Source organism: Camelus bactrianus, chromosome 12, assembly GCF_048773025.1.
Source record: "Camelus bactrianus isolate YW-2024 breed Bactrian camel chromosome 12, ASM4877302v1, whole genome shotgun sequence".
Lineage (NCBI taxonomy): Eukaryota > Metazoa > Chordata > Mammalia > Artiodactyla > Camelidae > Camelus > Camelus bactrianus.
Genome location: NC_133550.1, coordinates 11703860 through 11722836, shown reverse-complemented (window position 1 = coordinate 11722836; position 18977 = coordinate 11703860). Strand labels below are relative to the sequence as shown.

The following is an 18977-nucleotide window of genomic DNA, read 5'->3' as shown; positions in this document are numbered from 1 at the left end:
AGGGAGCGCAGGGGGAGGGGGTGAGTCACGGCCGCGCCCCCTCGGGCGCGAGGCCGGAGTCGGGATTGCTGGAGCCTGGGCGGCCCGCCCCGAGCGCGCCCCACGCCCGAGTGCCCTGCAGCTTGGCTACGCAGAGCCCGCATGGGTCTCACCCTAATTTTTCTCCAGGAGTTGGACTAAGCTGAGGCCAAGATCCCAAACGCCCCCAAAATGCCTCCAAGGAGAAAGGTAATGGGGGTGGGGAGAACGCTCCATAGCCCGACCCCCTGAAGTTGGCCTCGCCCACTAACCAAATCACTCAACTCCCCTAGCCGGTTGGGTCACTTGAGGGATTTTCTGTCTGAATGTGAATGTTTCTGTGTGTTTTTGAAGGGGAGGGTGTTTTTGCCGCCTGCTTAGGGCACCTCAGTTTCCCCGGAACCTCCTCGAAACCCCATAACTCATCCACGCTGCCGAGGAACCCGAGCCCCGGAGGCCGCGTGAAATTGCACTGTCTCCGGCCGCTTCCTCCTCCAGGCCCGGCGCCGGCCCGGCCTCTCCCGGGGATTTGGTTGGGGGGCGGGGGTGGTTTCCAGCCTGGGAACAGACCCCGAAGCCCGCCTTTTCACTTCCACCCCGGGAGGGGCTCCCGCACCTGTCGCCGTCCCCTCTGCTGCCCCCCCACGGCCGCCTGGGAGAACAGCTGCCTCCCCTTGCCCACTGGACTCTGACCGCGCCGTCGGGGCGGCCGCCGTTGCCGCCGCTCTACTGAGGACCCAGATGGGCACACCGTTCCCACCGCAAGCGCTCACGCTTTCCCAGGCCTTCCGCGCCCGGGCTCTCGCCGGAGAAAAGGAGGAGGGGGCGGTGAAGGGGGACGCGGAGAGGGCACTAGAGACTGCGTCTCCGAAGGACATGGACTCCGGGCATCTCCAGCACGAGAACCCGGATCCTGGCCAGAGGCGGTCGGGCTCACCGCGAGTGGCGGCCCCTAAACCCTGCCAGGCTCTGAATAGCTCCTTCGGGCACCCCCTGGTGCCCAGCGGATGGCAGTGAGGCCCCACACGGCGTTGCATTCCGGATCCTGCCCAGAGAGCCTAATAATTTCCCTCGGAGTTTCAAGCCTGAAGACGTCAAGAACAGTTGAGCCTTGATGAAGAAAAATTTCGCCTCTCACTCTGAGCCAAGATTACTAAAATTCTTTAAACTTGCTCTGTCTTAATATGCACCCTGGAGAGCCCATTCTCTGTTAGAGGCTATCTTTGCCCTTGGGGCGTTGACTTTGCCCTGACCACTTACATAACAGTCATAATAGTAATAGCAACATTAACACATGCATACATATACTACATCGTTTGCAAGCATTTCCTCAAACTTAGAGAATGTTTCACTTAACATAAAGATTATGTGAGCTAAGCGACATCACTCTCCATTTTACAGAACTGGAAATGTGTGACTACTCCAAGGTCATCCACCTGGTGACCCTGGAGAGATGATCAGGTGATCAGGAGGAGGATTTCTTCTGTCACTCTGAGACTAGAGCTTCATCTGCTCAGAATCAAACTCCCACCAGATAACAACTAATACCACTTAAGGTGCCTTTCATTTTATTACTCATCCACCTCAACCTAGTGTTTAAGGCTCTGGTTCTGAAGGAGGAAACCCCTTTAGTTTCCTTGTTTGTCAAACAGTCATATTTACTTAAAGGTTATTGTTTGTATTTAATGAGAAAAAGTAGGTAGAGCTCTTCATTACTAGCTAGCAGTATTTCTTCCTGCTATTACCAACCCCAACCCTTCCCTCCCCAACTAGATCCCCAGGTGTGCTTACTGGCTTCCCTTCTTCAGTACATTATGCTAAACATCAGGGATATAAACACTGGATAAAGCTGACAAGTCTTTGTTCATCTCTTACTTCTTTCTTACTTCTTTCATCTCTGTTGGGTGCTGCCTGACTCTATAAATGAAAGAAGGGAGGATTTATTTAGGAAAGCTTGTTGCAGTTATCCAGCATCCCTTTATCTTTCCTTACTCTTAGTTGATGACTTTGGTTCTTATTTTACTGTGAAAATAAAAGTAACCAAAAGAAAACATCCTTATCTTTCTACCACCAATCTGGTTAATTTACCTCCATCGTTGCTTATATACTCTGACTACCATCATGTTACAATGAATTGTTTGCTACTATTTAAACCAACTGTCACTCTCCCATTCCCATCCGGCACCTCCACCCTCACCCTACCCTCCAGTTCTACACCTCAGTCATCTCTCCTTGCCTTTTTCCTCTCTTACCCCCTTTCTCTTATATTATCAACTGTTCCGTCTACTAGATCATTCCTATTAGCATACAAGTGTGCTGTAATATCTGCCCCCTTAAAAAATAAATAAAACAAACTTTCTTTGACCCCCATGGCCTTCTAGTTCTTTGCTTCTAACTACTGCAAGATACTCTCTTATACTGGTCCCTATGCTTTATTTGTTCACTACTCTAATGATTGCCTCCAGCTTCCTGCTACCACAAGCGATGCTGAAATAAATATCCTTGTACGTATATGTCTCCTTTGGTCCTGTGATAATTTCTTGTGCATATTGAGCTCCACACTGTCTGGAATGTCACACCACTAATGGTGTGATTTCTATATCCCAACCTTCTCGCCAATACTTGACATTATTCAACTTTATAATTTTTCAATTTGCCATGAATTTAAAATATCTCATTGCATTTCTGTAATTATTTATATGTTTGAACATCTCAAATTTCTTCTTACTTTTGGTTTTTCTCTTTAATGAATTGCATATTCGTTTTCCTTTGCCAATTTTTCTATTGAGATTCCAGTTTTTTAAAATTGATTTTTGGCTGTTTATTATATATATTTCAGATATTAGTCCTTCATTGATTTTAGACACTGCAAATATCTCTTCCCAACTTGCATCAGTAACTCTGTCAATCATATTGTTTATTGAACAGAGATCCTTAATTTTGGCATAATTTAATTAGTCAGTTTTACTTCATATGATTCATGATCTTGATACATTTAAAGACTTTCTTCCACACCCTGCAACACATTTATTGAGGTATAATTGAGATGTAATTGATATACAGTAAACTGTACATATTTCAAGTCTACAGTGTGATGAGTTTTGACATACATACATAACCATAACCACAGTCAATGTAATGAACATATCCATCACCCAGGAATATTTCCTCGTGCCCTTTGGTAATCCTTCCCCATAATCTCCCCCTGCCGCTGCCCCACCCCAGCATGTGTATATCCAATTATTCAAGCACCATTTGTTCCTAGTAGTAGATTTTTAATACTAAAAAATGCTAGTACTACATAGTAAAAATTGGCACTTTTTAAAGTTATTTTGAGGGGAGAAAACTTTAGGGGAGGTATTTTACATATAGAATCCTTTGAACTGGACCATGTCAAATACTTAAAATAGGTAAAAAGTATATGCCAGGTAAGTTTCATGTAACACAAAGCCCCTGCAAGAATACAAGAATTAATGCAAAAACGAACAAAGCTCCACATATGCATTAGAACTAGCAAGAACATTAAAAAGATATCTGAGTACAACATGAATATTACCCAATCAATACTAGTTAGATTGATCCTAAAACTGAATAATGAAAATTCACGAAACAAATGTTATTGGTCCATCTCTAATGTGTGTATATCAAATAGCCTAAGTAAAATACTAGTTAACTTAATCAGTGTATTAAACAATAATCATCTGCACTTTCTTTCCTGAAGTTTCTGGAAAACTCGCATAAAGTGGTAAGAAACTATCCTCCAAAGTCAGTAGAACATATCTGCAAAATCATCAGGTCGAAACTTTTGGTAGGAAAGTCTTTGATTAACATTTTAATTTCTGTAGTGCTTATTGGTATTTTCAAGTTTTCAATTTCTCTTTGACCCATTTTGTTGTTTATATTTTCCCAGAAAGTTATCCATTTCACCTAGGTTTATAAATTCACTAGTGTATGATTATTAATAATGTTATTATTTTTTAAAAGTCTCTGTCCTGGGAGCTTCTGAGTTGGTGATCACATGGAGACGTGGGGGGAAGGCACCTGAAGGGCACCAAAGCTCCTTGCCCCTTCCCACATCCTTTGCCCTATACATCTTGTCCATCAGGCTGTTCTTGCATTATATCCTTTTATAATAACTAGTAATCTAGTAAGTAAAATATTTTAAAAATATTGTATCTGTGTGTTCTGTCTGCGGTGTTTGTGTCCCATTTCCATCCTGTATTTTGCTTACTTGCATTTTCTTTTTTTTTTTGTCTTTTTTTTTTTACATTTTTTATTGATTTATAATCATTTTACAATGTTGTGTCAAATTCCAGTGTTCAGCACAATTTTTCAGTCATACATGGACATATACACACTCATTGTCACCTTTTTTTCTCTGTGAGCTACCATAACGTTTTGTGTATATTTCCTTGTGCTATACAGTATAATCTTGTTTATCTATTCTACAATTTTGAAATCCCAGTCTATCCCTTCCCACCCTCCGCCCCCCTGGCAAACACAAGTCTGTATTCTCTGTCTATGAGTCTATTTCTGTCCTGTATTTACGCTTTGTTTTTGTTTGTTTGTTTGTTTTTTAGATTCCACATATGAGCGATCTCATATGGTATTTTTCTTTCTCTTTCTGGCTTACTTCACTTAGAATGACATTCTCCAGGAGCATCCATGTTGCTGCAAATGGCGTTATGTTGTTTTTTGGTTTTTTTTTTTTTGTCTTCTTTATCTTTCTAGCTAGAGTTCTCTTTTGTTTGCCCTCTGGTTCATTGATTATATTATTCCCTTTATTCATATTTCTTCTCCATGCATCTCATAGATTTAGCTTCTTAATGATATCCTTCAGATCTTCCATATTGCAGCTTATTGTTTGAGAGGGTATATCAAAATCCTCAGTTCTTTTTTTTTAATTGAAGTATCGTTGACTTACAATATTGTGTTAGTTTCTGATGCGCAGCAAAGTGATTCAGTTATACACGTAGATACATATTCTTTTTCATATTCTTTTCCATTATGGCTTATTACAGGATATTGAGTATAGTTCCCTGGACTGTAAAGTAAGACCTTGTTTATCTATTTTATATATAGTAGCTTATATCTGCTAATCCCAAACTCCTAAGTTATCCCTACTCCCCTTTCCCTTTTGGTAACCTTAGGTTTGTTTTCTATGTCTGTGAGTCTGTTTTTGTTTTGTAAATAAGTTCATTTGTGTCATATTTTTGATTCCTCGTATAAGTGATATCATGTGGCATTTGTTTTTCTAACTTACTTCACTTAGTACAATAATCTCTAGGTCCATCCATGTTGCTGCAAATGGCATTATTTCATTCTTTTTTATGGTTGAGTAGTATTCCTGTGTGTGTGTGTGTGTGTGTGTGTGTGTGTGTGTGTGTGTGTGTGTACACAACTTCTTTATCCATTCATTTGTTGATGGACATTTAGTTTGCTTCCATGTCTTGGCTACTGAAAACAGTACAACAGATTTTCACTCTAAAATCTCCAGTTCTAATAGTTGATTCATTCTTGAGTTGAATGTTTTGTTCATTAGTTTCTAAACTTTTTTGGTTTCTTTCAAATGTACTTAACATTCCATGTCTCTAATTAAAACTTTATTTATAGCCTAGAAAATTTGAGAAACTTTAAAGTATTTCATAATTTCTCATCTTTCTTAACCCCAGGTTTACTAATAATAGTATGTTTTTAGTTTCCAGACATTTGAGGACTTTAAAAAGTTATCCTTTGATTAGTAATTTCTCATGTTATTGTGTTAGTCATAGAACACAGACTGTGTAATGTTGATTCTTTAACATGGAATATTAGGTTTCCTTTGTAACTTAGTAGGTAGTCATGTTTCGTAAATGTTTCACAAGTGCTAGAAAAAGTATATGATCTGTTTGTTAGGGGTAGAATTCTCCATGTCTAATATATTGCACTTGTTAATTGCATTATTCAGATCTAGATCTCCTTATTGTCTGTCTGCTTGATCCATCTGTTTCTAAGAGAGCTATGTAAATATTTCCAGTTCCAATAGTTGATTTGTATTTCTCTCCTGAATGTGTCAGTTGGTGTTTGATAACTGTAAAATGAGGAGAATAATAGTCTTTTCTTATAGGATTATAATGAAGAGTAAGAATTAATCCATGTAAAGCCTACAAGAGTATGCCTGGCAGACAGAAGGTACTCAGTAAAGTTAAGTATTAAAATTTATATAGTTTGAGCCTACATTGCCAAACACACTTATGATGGATATATTTTCTTGTTCTCCTGTTTGTTAGGTAACTCTCTCCTTTGCCCCATAATTTTTTTGGTGGGGGTGGGGTGGGTAATTAAGTTTGTTTATTTAAAAAAAGTTTTTTTAAAGGAGGCACTGGGGATTGAACCCAGGACCTCATGCATGCTAAGTACATGCTCTACCATTGATATATACCCTCCCCGCCCACTGCCCCATAATTTTTTGCCTTAATTTTTATCACATTAAAATCCCAATTTGCTTTTGGTTTATCTTTGCCTGGTAAAGCTTTTTCCCTTGATCACATATTGCGTTCCCAGGGAAGCCAACTCTGAAGTGTAGGTTAGAGTTCAGGCAGTTTATTAGTGCGTGCTCTTGGGATCAGTACTTACAGGAAAGGAAGGAAACAAGACTGGAAGAAGTTGAGCAGTCACAACGCTTCAACTAATTCTGAAGGGAACTCTGGAAAAAGATTAATCTCTCACTCTCTGGAGACCAAGTGTCTTACCCAAGGCATCCGACATACCTGCCACTTCCTGCTCAACCAGTCCATTTTGCATGATGTTATCAACCAGCAGCTCAATGTAGTGGTGTTCTGGGAGCTGTGCAGCTGGTCAGGCCTCCTTAGACTATTTTATGACAGAGGGCAGGAGATGCAACATAGCCTTGGGGCAAGAATGTAAATGTATATCATCGCCTATTCCAGATGAATGTATGTGAACTGTTCTCCTATCTGATAGGGCTGGGAAGGAATGTGTTTGCCAGACCACGGGCTGCATACGGCATACTGCATATGGCAAGACCCTGTTACTCTGCTCTAGCAATGATACCACATACGGCAAAGCAGCTGCTACTAGGGCTAGTAGTTGGATGGGTTTGCAGTCGTTCACTGTAATCCTCCAGGGTCTGTTTGTCTTTTGCAGGGACCAGACTGGTGAATCAATTGAAGATACAATGGAGACTATGACATTTGCTTCCTTTAGATCTTTGTTGTCCAATATGGTAGCCACTAGCCGTAAGTATTGATTTCAAGAAGTTAGAAAAAGAGAACAAATTAAATCCAAAGAAAGTAGAAGAAAGTAAGTAATAAAGGCAAGAGCTGAAACTAATGAAATATAAAATAAATATACAATGTTGAAGATTAACAAAGCTAAGTTTGTTCTAATAACAGGAATAAAAAAGGAGACTTCCTACGGATTCTACAGTTAGGAAGAGGAAATCATGAATAACTTTATTAAAATAAATTTTAAAATTTGGTTGAAGCAGAAACATTTTTAGGAAAACAAAACTGTATTTGATAAAATTCAACACCCATTATGATTTTTTTAAAAATGTATTAAACTGGGAATAGATAGGAACTTTTAAAAATTTGATAGAGGATATCTGTCAAAAACCTATAGTAAATATCATACCTAGTGGTAAAATATTGAAAGTTTTCCCCTGTTACAGAAAATGGACTATTGTTAGGGGGAGGGTACAGTGCAAGAGGTAGAGAGCATGCTTAGCATGCATGAGGTTCTGAGTTCAATCCCCGGTACTTCCCCTAAGAATAAATAAATAAACCTAACCCCACCCCGCCACAAGAAAAGAAAATGGACTACTGATACATGCTACAATGCAAATAAACCTTAAAAAGATTATGCTAAGTGAAAGGAAGCCAGGCATACAAGATCACATATTGTTTGATTCCATTTATATAAATTATCCAGAATAGGTAAATCCATAAAAACAGAAAGATCGGTGCTGCCAGGGGCTAGGGATAGTGCGTATGGGGAGTAACTGCTTAATGGACATGGGGTTTTATTTGGGGGTAAGAAAAATGTTTTAGAACTATATAGAGGTGGCAGTTGTATAATACTGTAAATGAACTGAATGACATTGCAATTTTTTTTTTCTTGTGATGTCTTTTTCCGGCTTTGGTATTGGGGTAATGTTGGCCTCATAGAATGAGTCAGGGCATTTCTTCTTCTTTCTCCTTCTCATTCTTCCTTCTCTTCTTAAGAGTTTGAGAAGAATTAGCGTCAGTTTTTCAAATGTTTGGTAGATTTCACCAAAGAAGCTGTCTGGTCCTGGACTCTTTTGATTAGGGGGTTTTCTACTTGTTATGAGTCTGTTAGACCTCTTATTTCCTCTTGATACAGTTTCGCTAATCCCTGTGTTTCCAGGGATTTGCTCATTTCTTTCTCTTTTATTTTTATTTTTTGTATATATATATATATATATACACATATATTTATTGAAGTATAGTCAGTTTACAATGTTGTGTCAATGTCCGGTGTACAGCACAATACTTGTCATATAGGAACATATGTATATTCATTTTCATGTTCTTTTTCACCATAAGTTACTACAAGATACTGAATATAGTTCCCTTTGCTAGGGATTTGCTTATTTCATCTAGGTAATCTAATTTGTTGGTGTACAATTGTTCACAGTATTGTCTTATAGTAAGGTTGCTAGTAATGTCTCCACTTCTGATTTTAGTTATTTGTTATCTCTTTTTTTCAGACTAGTTAAAGTTTTGTCAATTTTGTTCTTTTCAAAAAATTAACTTTAGGTTTCATTTATTCTATTATTTTTCTATTCCTTATTTCATTTGTCTCTGTTCTAATCTTTATCATTTCCTTCCTGTGCTAGCATTAGGTTTAGTTTGCTCTTCCTTTGCTATATCTTCCTCTTCTTTCTGATCTCTAAATGGTGAGGGGTTTTAGAGCTCAGTCCTTGTGTTTCAGTGTCTACTCTCACTCCATAAGTTAGGAAGTAGGGGAGATCCAGCAAAGAAGAGAGAGAGCAAATGTGTCCATGAAGAAGAAGAAGAACCAAGAGAGAAGACTGTCTCAGAAGAAAAGCAAAGAAACTTTAAACAAGCAGGGACAAACACTGCCGGGAGGGCAAAAAGGATGAGGATTGAAAATTGACCAGGGATTTGATCATATGTGGAGATTTTTGATGACTTTAACAAGACAAGTTTCTCTCACTTGAGAAACTAAACCTGATTTATAGTGGATTGAAGCTAGACTGGGGGAAGCTATCAAAAACTACTATCTACTTTCAGACCCTACAGATTACCCTTCTACTATCAGAAGAATTCAAGAGTCACCTTGAAGAGAACCCCAATGTAACTAGGGTAATAACTACAGTGGACTGGAGCACATTAAATATAATTAAATCCATGAGTTCATAATGCTTCTTAAAGAAATACGAACTAGTCATCACTGGAAGGTGATAGGAACCAACCCATTATTTTGAAAACTCTACATAAAGTATCAAACACTTATCCTGTCTTTCCTATATAAACTGTACAGCAGAGTAGCCTACTACAGCTCTGAGGGGAAGTTTCTCACACGAATATACCAGCTAATAAATGAAGAAGTGATAATGTAATTAGAATATCACCATTTTGCAACTCCCAATGAATTTATGGATTTAAGCTTTGAGCAACAATAGCTGCTAACATCACTAAAAAAGATAACGAGATATTATATGCCTCCTAATGGAAGAACTCACCGACATCTATGAAGTCTCACCAGAGTAACCAAATCTGAATCTGATCAGCCTCTCAGTCCAATACCAATTTACATCAAATTCATAGAACAGAGGAAAGATACCACACAGTCAGCAAAATACAGAATGCAGGATATTTTATAGGACAACAATCTAAGTTTCTTTAACAAACAGACTGCAAGAGAAAGATACCCTAGAAGATTAATAGATGATTTCAGTTTCCCCTGAATACTCCCAGGATAAGGAATGTCTTTTTGAGACAATCAATACAGGGCTGGGCCACTCTGAGAGTCAGAAATGTTTTTACTTTCTCTAAAAGTGCACTAAATTCCTTTTTTTTTAAAAATTATCTTTTAATGTATTTTTTTTGTAGGGGAGTAATTAGGTTTATTTATTTATTTTTAATGGAGGTACTGGGGATTGAACCCAGTACCTCGTGCATGCTAGGTATGCACTCTACCACTGAGCTATACCCGCCCCAGATTCCTTTTTAAAAAGTCAAAAAATGCTGTTTATATATCCTTAAAATATATTTTGAAGGATACACAAGAAACTGCCTATAGGAATGGATGCAAACATCACTGCATATCCTTCTGTACTTTTTGTTTTGTTCATGTTTTATGTAGTCAAAAAATGAAATAATTGGAAAGGAAGGAAGGAGGGAGGATGGAAGGAAGGTAAGAAGGAAGGAAAATCTTCAGACCAAATATGTTTCTCTGTAATTTCTACCAGGTAGGCCTAGTTCTACCCTCTGGTTAATCCCGCTTCTATGTAACAACCCTTCACATGTTTGAAGATGTCTGTCTTTTCTCCTTTTGTTTTCTTTTCTCCAGCCAAATGTCTCCAGGTCCTCCCATTGTTCTTTAAATGACTCGCTTAACAATCTCTTCTCTATTGCCCCGTCTCTCTTGGCTGTTCGTGGTCCAGTTTGTCAATGTGTGTCGCCCAAGACGGAATATCAGATTGCAAGTGGGGCTATCACTTAGCACATCCTGAACACTATGTCTATTAATGGAAACAAAGACTAAATTAAATGACCCAGCAATTCCATTCCTGGTTATATACCACAGAGAAATGAAAACATATGTCCCCACCAAAACTTGTACATGAGTGTTCATAACAGCATTATTCATAATAGCCAAAAGATGAAGGAAACCAGAATATGTCATCTCAAAATACGTCTCTTTGACATAAAAATTATTTTGAGCTAAAGGCAATTACAAACAGCAAACACAGAAAAAGCTCTCTCTCCCCCCTCTTCCTTTTCTGCCTAAAGGCAGGATATAAAATTTCCTTTACTGGAGACACTCTAGACCCTTATAAGCCCAGAGATGGCACCAGAAAAATCTGCAAACAAATCTCACTCCATTAGTTTCCTCACACATATTTATCTTTCCACAGTTTCCTACCCTTGGAAGCTTAAAGCCCTTTTCTTTTGTCCTATCATTTCTCCACAAATTTATTCTTTCTTCTTGAAGATGCCATATTAGACAGAGTTCCAAGTCACTGCTTCCAGTTACTCTTTGTTGAGGTTTCTCCTGTGTGATGTGCACTGCATATGCTAATAAACTTGTTTGTTTTTGTCCTGTCAATCTATCTTTTTGTTAAAGAGCCCCAGCTGAGAACCTAAGATGGGTAGAGGTAAAGTTTTGCCTCCCCTACAATGGAAACAACCCAAATGTCTATCAACGGGAAAATGGACAAACAAAATGTGGTATATCCATACAACTGAATATCATTTGCCCATAAAAAGAATAGAATATTGATGAATGCTACAACTTGAATGAACCTTGAAAACATTATGCTGTATGAAAGAAGCCAGACAGGAAAGTTCACATATTATATAATTCCATTTTTATGAACATCCTGAGAAACATAATCTTTACAGTCTGAAAGTAGATTAATGGTTGCTTAGGTCTGGGAGGACGATGCGGGGATAGGAGGATGATAGTGAATGGTATGAAGTTTTTTAAAAATTGAAGTATAGTCAGTTATAATGTGTCAATTTCTGGTGTGCAGCACAATGTCCCAGTCATGCATATACATACATATATTCATTTTCAATTCTTTTTCATTAAAGATTATTACAAGACACTGAATCTAGTTCCCTGTGCTATACAGAAGAAATTTGTTTTTTATCTGTTTTGAGGTTTCTTTTTGAGGTGATGGAAACGTTCCAAAATTGACTATAGTGGTGGTTACATGTATCTGTGAATATACTAAAACCCATTGAATTGTACACTTTCAATGGGTTAATTACATACATAAATTATATCTCAATGTGAATTTTTGAAAGAATATATTTTTGTTTTTAAAAAAGTAAATTAACATTTTTGGTCAATTTCATCATAGTGTCACTTCGTATAGGGTTGCTGCTGACTTGTCTTTCCAGAAGCTGTTATTAAACCAGCCTATACTCGATCATCCGTTATGAATTGGGGGTCTGAATGAGCTTTCACTTATCTTGGCTATTTATCATCTTTTTGAGATTCATCCTTTTTCTGGCCATTATATTGCCTTTTGGATTCTGATAATGTTTTCTGCTATGCAAGCTATCTGAAAATCAGATCACTGAAATTCAGTTTTTTATTCATCATTTATACTGTATTATTTCCATGGATTCTAATCTTTGTCTCCACAATCCATTATCTTTACTGCAGTTTGTGATGTTTAAAAAGACAAAACAAAACAGAAATTTCATCAGACCTCTCCCTTACTTAAAATCTTCTAAAGGACTTTCATTGCCCTCAGGATAAAGGCTTACAAAGCCCTACACTGACCTGGTCCAATCCTCCAGCTTTGTCTCTCACCACTTCTCTATCCCATTTTGTGTATCTGCCACAAACTGACTCTTTTCTCTCAACCTCCTAATATGCTACTTCTTCTGGGACATTTTTCCTTCAACAAATATTTATTGAGCCCTATTTCCCAGGCGCTATTCTTGAGCTCCCTCGGCACTTACAACCTAGGGAGAAAAAGATAATGGACAAGTACACATATCACTACCACGTGAAGAAGAGTAAAGCATAAGCAGGGTCCCATACAAGAGTAAGGAGGGGGGGTCTGTGTGGTGGTGGGTGGGGAGACGGCAGCCGCAAGGCAGCTCGGTTCTTGGATTTCACAAATCCCCACCAAAATAAAACACAGACAGAACAGAGTAACTAGCTGGCAAAACCAAAAATTTATGGGCAACATTACAACAAAACTAGGTGACAAAGTGTCCCCACAAACCCCAAAATACAAGCAGCGGGAATGAACACCGAAAGCCACAAGACCTGCTTGTTGTAATGGGCGTGTATGCAGGAGAGAGCAGAGGAAGCAACCCGGGGGTCTGAGAGGGAGAACAGGACGAGCTCCAAATGGCAAGCCTGGCCGGCCGATCCGACAACGGCAGCTGAAACTGAGGGAAGTTTTGCGCCCCCAGTGGCGGGTGAAGGCAAAGGCCCCCACGTACCGGCATGGCCTGAAGAGTTTGGGTTAGTTACTTCACCCCTTTAAACTCTCCAAGCTGACCATCCAGGGCTCCCTTGCGGGACAGGCCCCAGACTTAAGAAAAACTGCCGAGAGAGGAATCAAAAATTGAGCCGGAATGGGGCAACGGAGACAAAAGAAGAGAAGGTCCGGAGGAAAGTGGGGTCGGGGTACGAAGCAGGAAAATCTCACAGAGCAAGCCACCGTATTTTAAACACTGACCCCAAAGCAACAGAACAGGGAGCTCTGTCGAGATAGGAAACCTACCTGAACAAATCCTTCAGGAAAATTAAATTCAGGTAAAGATAAGCAGCAGAAAGTATCAAGTTAAATCCTATACAAAGTTACTATATAAAAAAAAGAGAATCAGAAATAGAAAATCAGCCCTGTAGGCAAAGAAAGCCTGCCAGAGACATACGCTCACAAAACAGGCGAAACTTGTAACATTTTATTTCAAAATGAGCCAAAAGGCATTAAGAAAGTGATAAGAAACATGAAAGAATAACAAAGGCCAGAAAATTTAAGCTCAAGAAGCTTGAAGTAATAGAACTCAAGGAAAAAACTGAAGTAAAGGAAAAAACATTCTGGCAATGAAGACTGAACCATAAGGAACCCAAGAGCAAATAAACGCCAGTAATGCCTTAAAAGAAATGATGAAAAAGAGGAAGAAATTAAAAGTTGAATGAAGTAAGAGGATTCAAGAAAAAAATGACAAATGTTACAAACAAGGAAGATATAAAATCCTTGACTCGTATTTTCTTTCTTTAGGTAACACTTAGAGTGTCTTCATGGACCCCACTAATAGGTTAATATAAATCTCTGAAAAAGAAAAATAAAGCAAAGGAACAGAAAAACACCAAATACTACTCAAGATAACTTCCCTAAAATTTAAATTTTCAAAACTGTGTATTAAAAGAATATGGAAGTTACTCAAAAATATTGATCTAGAATGACCAACACCAAGACATATTCTAATAAAATTACTAGACTTTAAAGGAAAAAAAAATTCTTGATCAGACAAAAAGAGTATGACTCATAAGGGTCAGGTTAGAAAATTATCAGACTTTTTGACAGCAGTAATTTATGCAAGAAGGAAATGAAGTTGACATATTTTAAATATTCAAGAAAAGAGCATGTGAGCCAAAGCAAACTAATCTTCAACTATAGTGGCCACAGACAAATTGTTATCAATATGCAGGAACTCAGGGAATATTGTTCCCATGAGTCTTTCCTAAGAAATCCACTAGAGAATGCACTTCAGACAACCCAGCTTCCTAGACGGACATCAACATAAGGGCTGTGAATGAGTACTGTAATATTAGTTACTTACAAAACTCGGACTGAATGAAGGTTAAAAGAGAGAGCATAGTATATAATGACCATAGAATCTGACAATGTAGATATTATAACCACACAAAATGGGAGGGAATGACATTTGCAAAAAAATTTTTAATCTGTTTTCAGTAATCATAATTGGTGGAGGCAATATTACTAGTTTATTCTGAGACTGTTGAATGTGTCATGTGGGGTAAAGCAAATGAGTAATTATGAAATATTCTAATTCTCTATTTATGTACCTTTAAGAACCATGATTATTATTATTTATGGTTTATAGAGGTTTATTAAAATTGAAAGTTGATTGATCTTCTATCCCGTAAGTATCCAGCAAGCTGCCTGTCAACTGGTAAGCTGCATGACTGCTGCTGTCATTAATGCTCTTGAAATCTTCAGAGTAAGCGAAGGTCTGCCTTTGCTTAAAATTCCTTGTTCTGTGCTTTGTAGCCAACCCAACTCTTCACATCTTTGTGTACAAGGTCACCAAAATCTGCACTCAAGCAAGCCATCCACAGATAAAAACATACAGCCAGTAGCAAAACAAAAAGTTGGTCCAGACACATCAAAGACTGCAGTCCACCCCTTCAACTTCCAGCTAATTCTCCTTCGTGCCTGTTTGTCTGTGGCCAGAGTGTGAAGCTTCCTCTTTAGAACCTGGGAAGAAACAGCCTCATGTAAACTTGGGTGCAATCTCTACGAAGAACCACAATTTTTGATGCAAGAAAGAAAATACAGATTTTTTTTGTAGTTTGATAGTTCCAAATTTGAATTAGAAATATCAGTATGAACACTCTATTACATAGCTTTGTCCAATGAAAAGACCTCGAGTGACCAACGCAATAGTCACGAGCGTTCCTAGTTCATGGTGCTCTCTAATTTCCATTTCTCATTAAAGAAACCAAAATTCTTGGAGAAATAGGTGGAGACTGCCGGATGCTGGGGAAATGGTGGGATCCAAGCATTGGTGGTAAATGTGAAGAAAACAAACTATTGAGATCGGCATGGTTGAGCCAGTGACCTGGAAGGTGAGGTGGTTATTGGAGAGCTGGGTTTGAGGTTTCTAAGATGGTAGTTTTTCGGTCGTGCAGAGGTCTAAAATTAAAATTACTAAATATTAAAAAAAGGAGAGAGAGAGGAAAGAATCTTCCAGGGGTGCTCATCACAGAGTGGGGGTTCAGGAGAGCACAGAGGCTGGGACTGAGGCAGATCAGGGAGGCAGACAGTAGTGTTGGACTGAAGGAAGGAAGTGGGGGGAGGAAACAAGCTCTGATGGAATTGTCCGATGGTCTCTTTGTGGAAGGAAACATTTCTTCTTAAACTGCTTTATTGTGGCATAACTGACATATAATGAACCACGTATGTTTAAAGTGGTCAGTTTAAGAAGAGCAAAGCCTTTAGGTAGAATGACAGACCCATGCCCTGAGCAGAGGGGAGCTTCCAGAGTCCTTCTCACTGCAGTCAGTCCTCCGGACATTTAGTTCATGCCAGGGTCATTTCCTTGTTCTAATTGTGCTTTAATTGCTTTCAAAGTATATTTGCATATGGCCTGCAAATAATGCAGTTTTAGCTCTTTCTGCTAAGTATTACACTTTTTTCTTTCTCTATTTTTTGAACTTTGGTCAGAATCTCTAGTACACTCATTCAAAAAATATTTATTGACAGCCAACTACGTGCTAAGCAAACATTTTTGAGGTCTCTGCCCTCAAAAAGCTTACAATCTATTTGCAAAAAGAGGCTGTATATTAAACAGCAGTCGTGCCAGTGACCATTTGTATTATGTTAACCATAGTTAACATATAATATACAGCTGTTAACCTTTACCAGGTGAAGCAACTTTCCTTCTATCTTTGATTATTGAAAGTTATTTTTTAGGTTTATTATAAACAGCACTGAACTCTACCAAAAGCTCTTTTTGTCTCTCTTTGGATAATTCTATGATTTTTCTCACTGAGTCTATTAATGTGGTAAATTACATTTTTAGATTTCTTGTTATTGAATTATTCTTGCATTACCACGATAAACTCTGCTTGATAATGATTTATTTTTAAAGAGACATTTGATTTAGTTTAATTCAGTTCATTGCTATTTTTAAACAGCTTTATTGAGGTACAACTGACATTGACAGTGAGCTCCAAATGTCTAAGCTGATAAGCTTTGACGTATGTGTGTGAAGCCATCATCACAGTCAGGATAATGAACGTATCTATGACTCTCGAAGTTTCCTCGGGAGCACTCATTTCTAACGCATCACTTGGGTTATAGCTGCTTTGGGGGCACCTGCCCACTATGGTGGGACCTGGTGGTGCGGGGGGCCCAATGGTGGCAGTGGTGCTGCCTCAGTGGTGGCTGGGTGGCTGCGAGCTGTTCCCTCAGACTGCACTCATGGCTCATTCCTTCTCATCCTTGGCCCTCAGCAGAGACCACATAGCTCAGAAGCCCTCTGACACCTCCAGACGAGAGTGGTTGCTCCTGTTCTGATCTCCCACTGCACTGACCCTATCGTTGGTCTCCTTTTATGTTACTGGCAGTTTAATTGTCTCCCTATCCAGATAGACTGTAAGCTCTTTGAGGGCAGAGACCAACTCTGTGTTTGTTTAGCACTATATTTCCCAGCATCTTGAGCATAGTATGCCTTCAGTAAATATTTTTGGATGAATTAATGAATGAATGAATCAACCAATCAGCATTTTAAGTGTTGAAGACGCAAAGGTGAATGAACATTGGATCCAGCCCTAAAAGGCACACAGCCTAATGGAGGAGCAGAAAGGTTAACAGATGCATTCGTTTCTATGAAGAGCAGTAAGTGCTGTGACAGAATCCAGTACGGTGCAGGCACAAAAGGACTGGTTATCTGTTCTGGCAGGGGACATGGTCTGAGAAGGCTACAGGGTGGGTGCAGAGCCTGAGTCAGGGTGATTAAACTAGGACTGAGGGTTATGGCTGCTACAAGCTGATTAATGGCCCCCAAAGATGTCATATCCTCCCCTATGAAACCTGTGACTATATTACCTTACATGGTAAAAGGGACTTTGAGGACATGATTAAGTTAAGAATCTTGAGATGGGAAAATTTTCCTGCATTGTCTGGGTCGGCCCAGTGAGATCACAGGGTCCTTACAAGAGGGAGCCGTGACTGTCAGGGAAATGTGCAGCTGCTGTGCTGCTGACGTTGACGATGGAGGAGGAGGCCACAGCCAAGGAACGCAGGCAGCCTCTCGCAGTGGGAAAAGGGAAGGAAGGGGATTCTCCGAAGAGCCTCCAGAAGGAACTCAGCTCTGCTTCTATCTTGATCTTAGCTCCACATGACCCATTGCAGGCTTCTGACATCTAAAACTGTAAGATAATAAATAAATCTGTGTTGTTTTAAGCCACTGAGTTTGTGGTAATTTTGTTACAGCAACCATGGGAACTTGTATTAGTACAACGGCCCACGACCTGAAACCTTCCTTCGTGACCTCAGACATCAGTCATTCATTCAGTGCCATGCACTGTTCTAAACACCAAGGAAACAGCAGTAAAATGAGACAAGGTCTCTGCCCTCAAGGAGCTTACATTCTAGGGAGGGTAGACAATTAACAGACAACTCAAGAAATAACTGCAGTAGTAAGGGGCATGACGAAAACGAAACCAGGTACCAGGGAAAGGACCACTGGTGTGCCAGGGGAAGGGCTACTTTAGACACAATGGTCAGAGGGGAATTCTCTCAGGTGACATTTGCACCAAGACTTGCATGACGAGAAGGACCAGTTGTATGTTGATCTGGGGAAGAGCATTCCTGGCAGAGCAACCAGGAAGGGCACGGGCCCTGAGGGAGCAATGAGCTCGGAGTGTCTGAGGAAGAGAGGAGGTCCATGCGCTGGAGCAGAAAGGGTCACGGGAGGTCAGAGAGGAATGGTGGAGCCGTATCATGCGGAGGCTCGTATCCACAGCAAGGAGCTGGGATTTTATTTTACTTGCAGAAGGAGGCTCTTACAAGGATTTGAGTGGGGGAGGGACAGAATAGGGTTTATTTTTTTAAATAATCAAATCTTGTTGCTGTGTAGTGAATGAACTGTGGGGGCTGAGACTAGCAGCAAAAAGACCAGTTCTGAGGTCATTGCTGGAATCTACCTGAGAAGTGGTGATGGCTTGGGGCCAGTGTCCACAGCCTGGAGGCAAACACTGCTATCAGTTTGTTGGGAATCCTTCTAGAACTGTTCTATGCACAAACATAGCAAATGCATTTTTACTTTTATTTTTCAAATCATAACCAGTTTTATTGCAAAAGGAAGGACCCTGTACACCATTATCAATTCTAGTACCTTAATAGCCGCCCAGCAAGTCATTAGCACACAGAAACACGCATCATGAGAAGCAAGAACTACCACTCAGCCCCTCTGCATATTAGCAGCTTGTCACTCCTGAGCAATAGTGCTCACATCGCTGAG

At 39.6% G+C, this 18977-nt stretch overlaps 1 long non-coding RNA gene across 5 annotated transcripts; it reads left to right on the top strand.

The window, feature by feature from the left end:
• The first annotated feature begins 163 nt into the window (after positions 1 to 163).
• On the top strand, positions 164 to 17922 carry LOC123619398 (uncharacterized). Of its 5 annotated transcripts, none has more exons than XR_012510559.1 (4): positions 164 to 1574; positions 6125 to 6189; positions 7165 to 7256; positions 14999 to 17922. It is a non-coding gene; the product is annotated as an uncharacterized LOC123619398 (long non-coding RNA). The 5 variants fall into 5 exon arrangements; XR_012510560.1 differs by having other exon boundaries at positions 6125 to 6201; XR_012510557.1 differs by having other exon boundaries at positions 7165 to 17922.
• The last annotated feature ends 1055 nt before the right edge of the window (positions 17923 to 18977 follow it).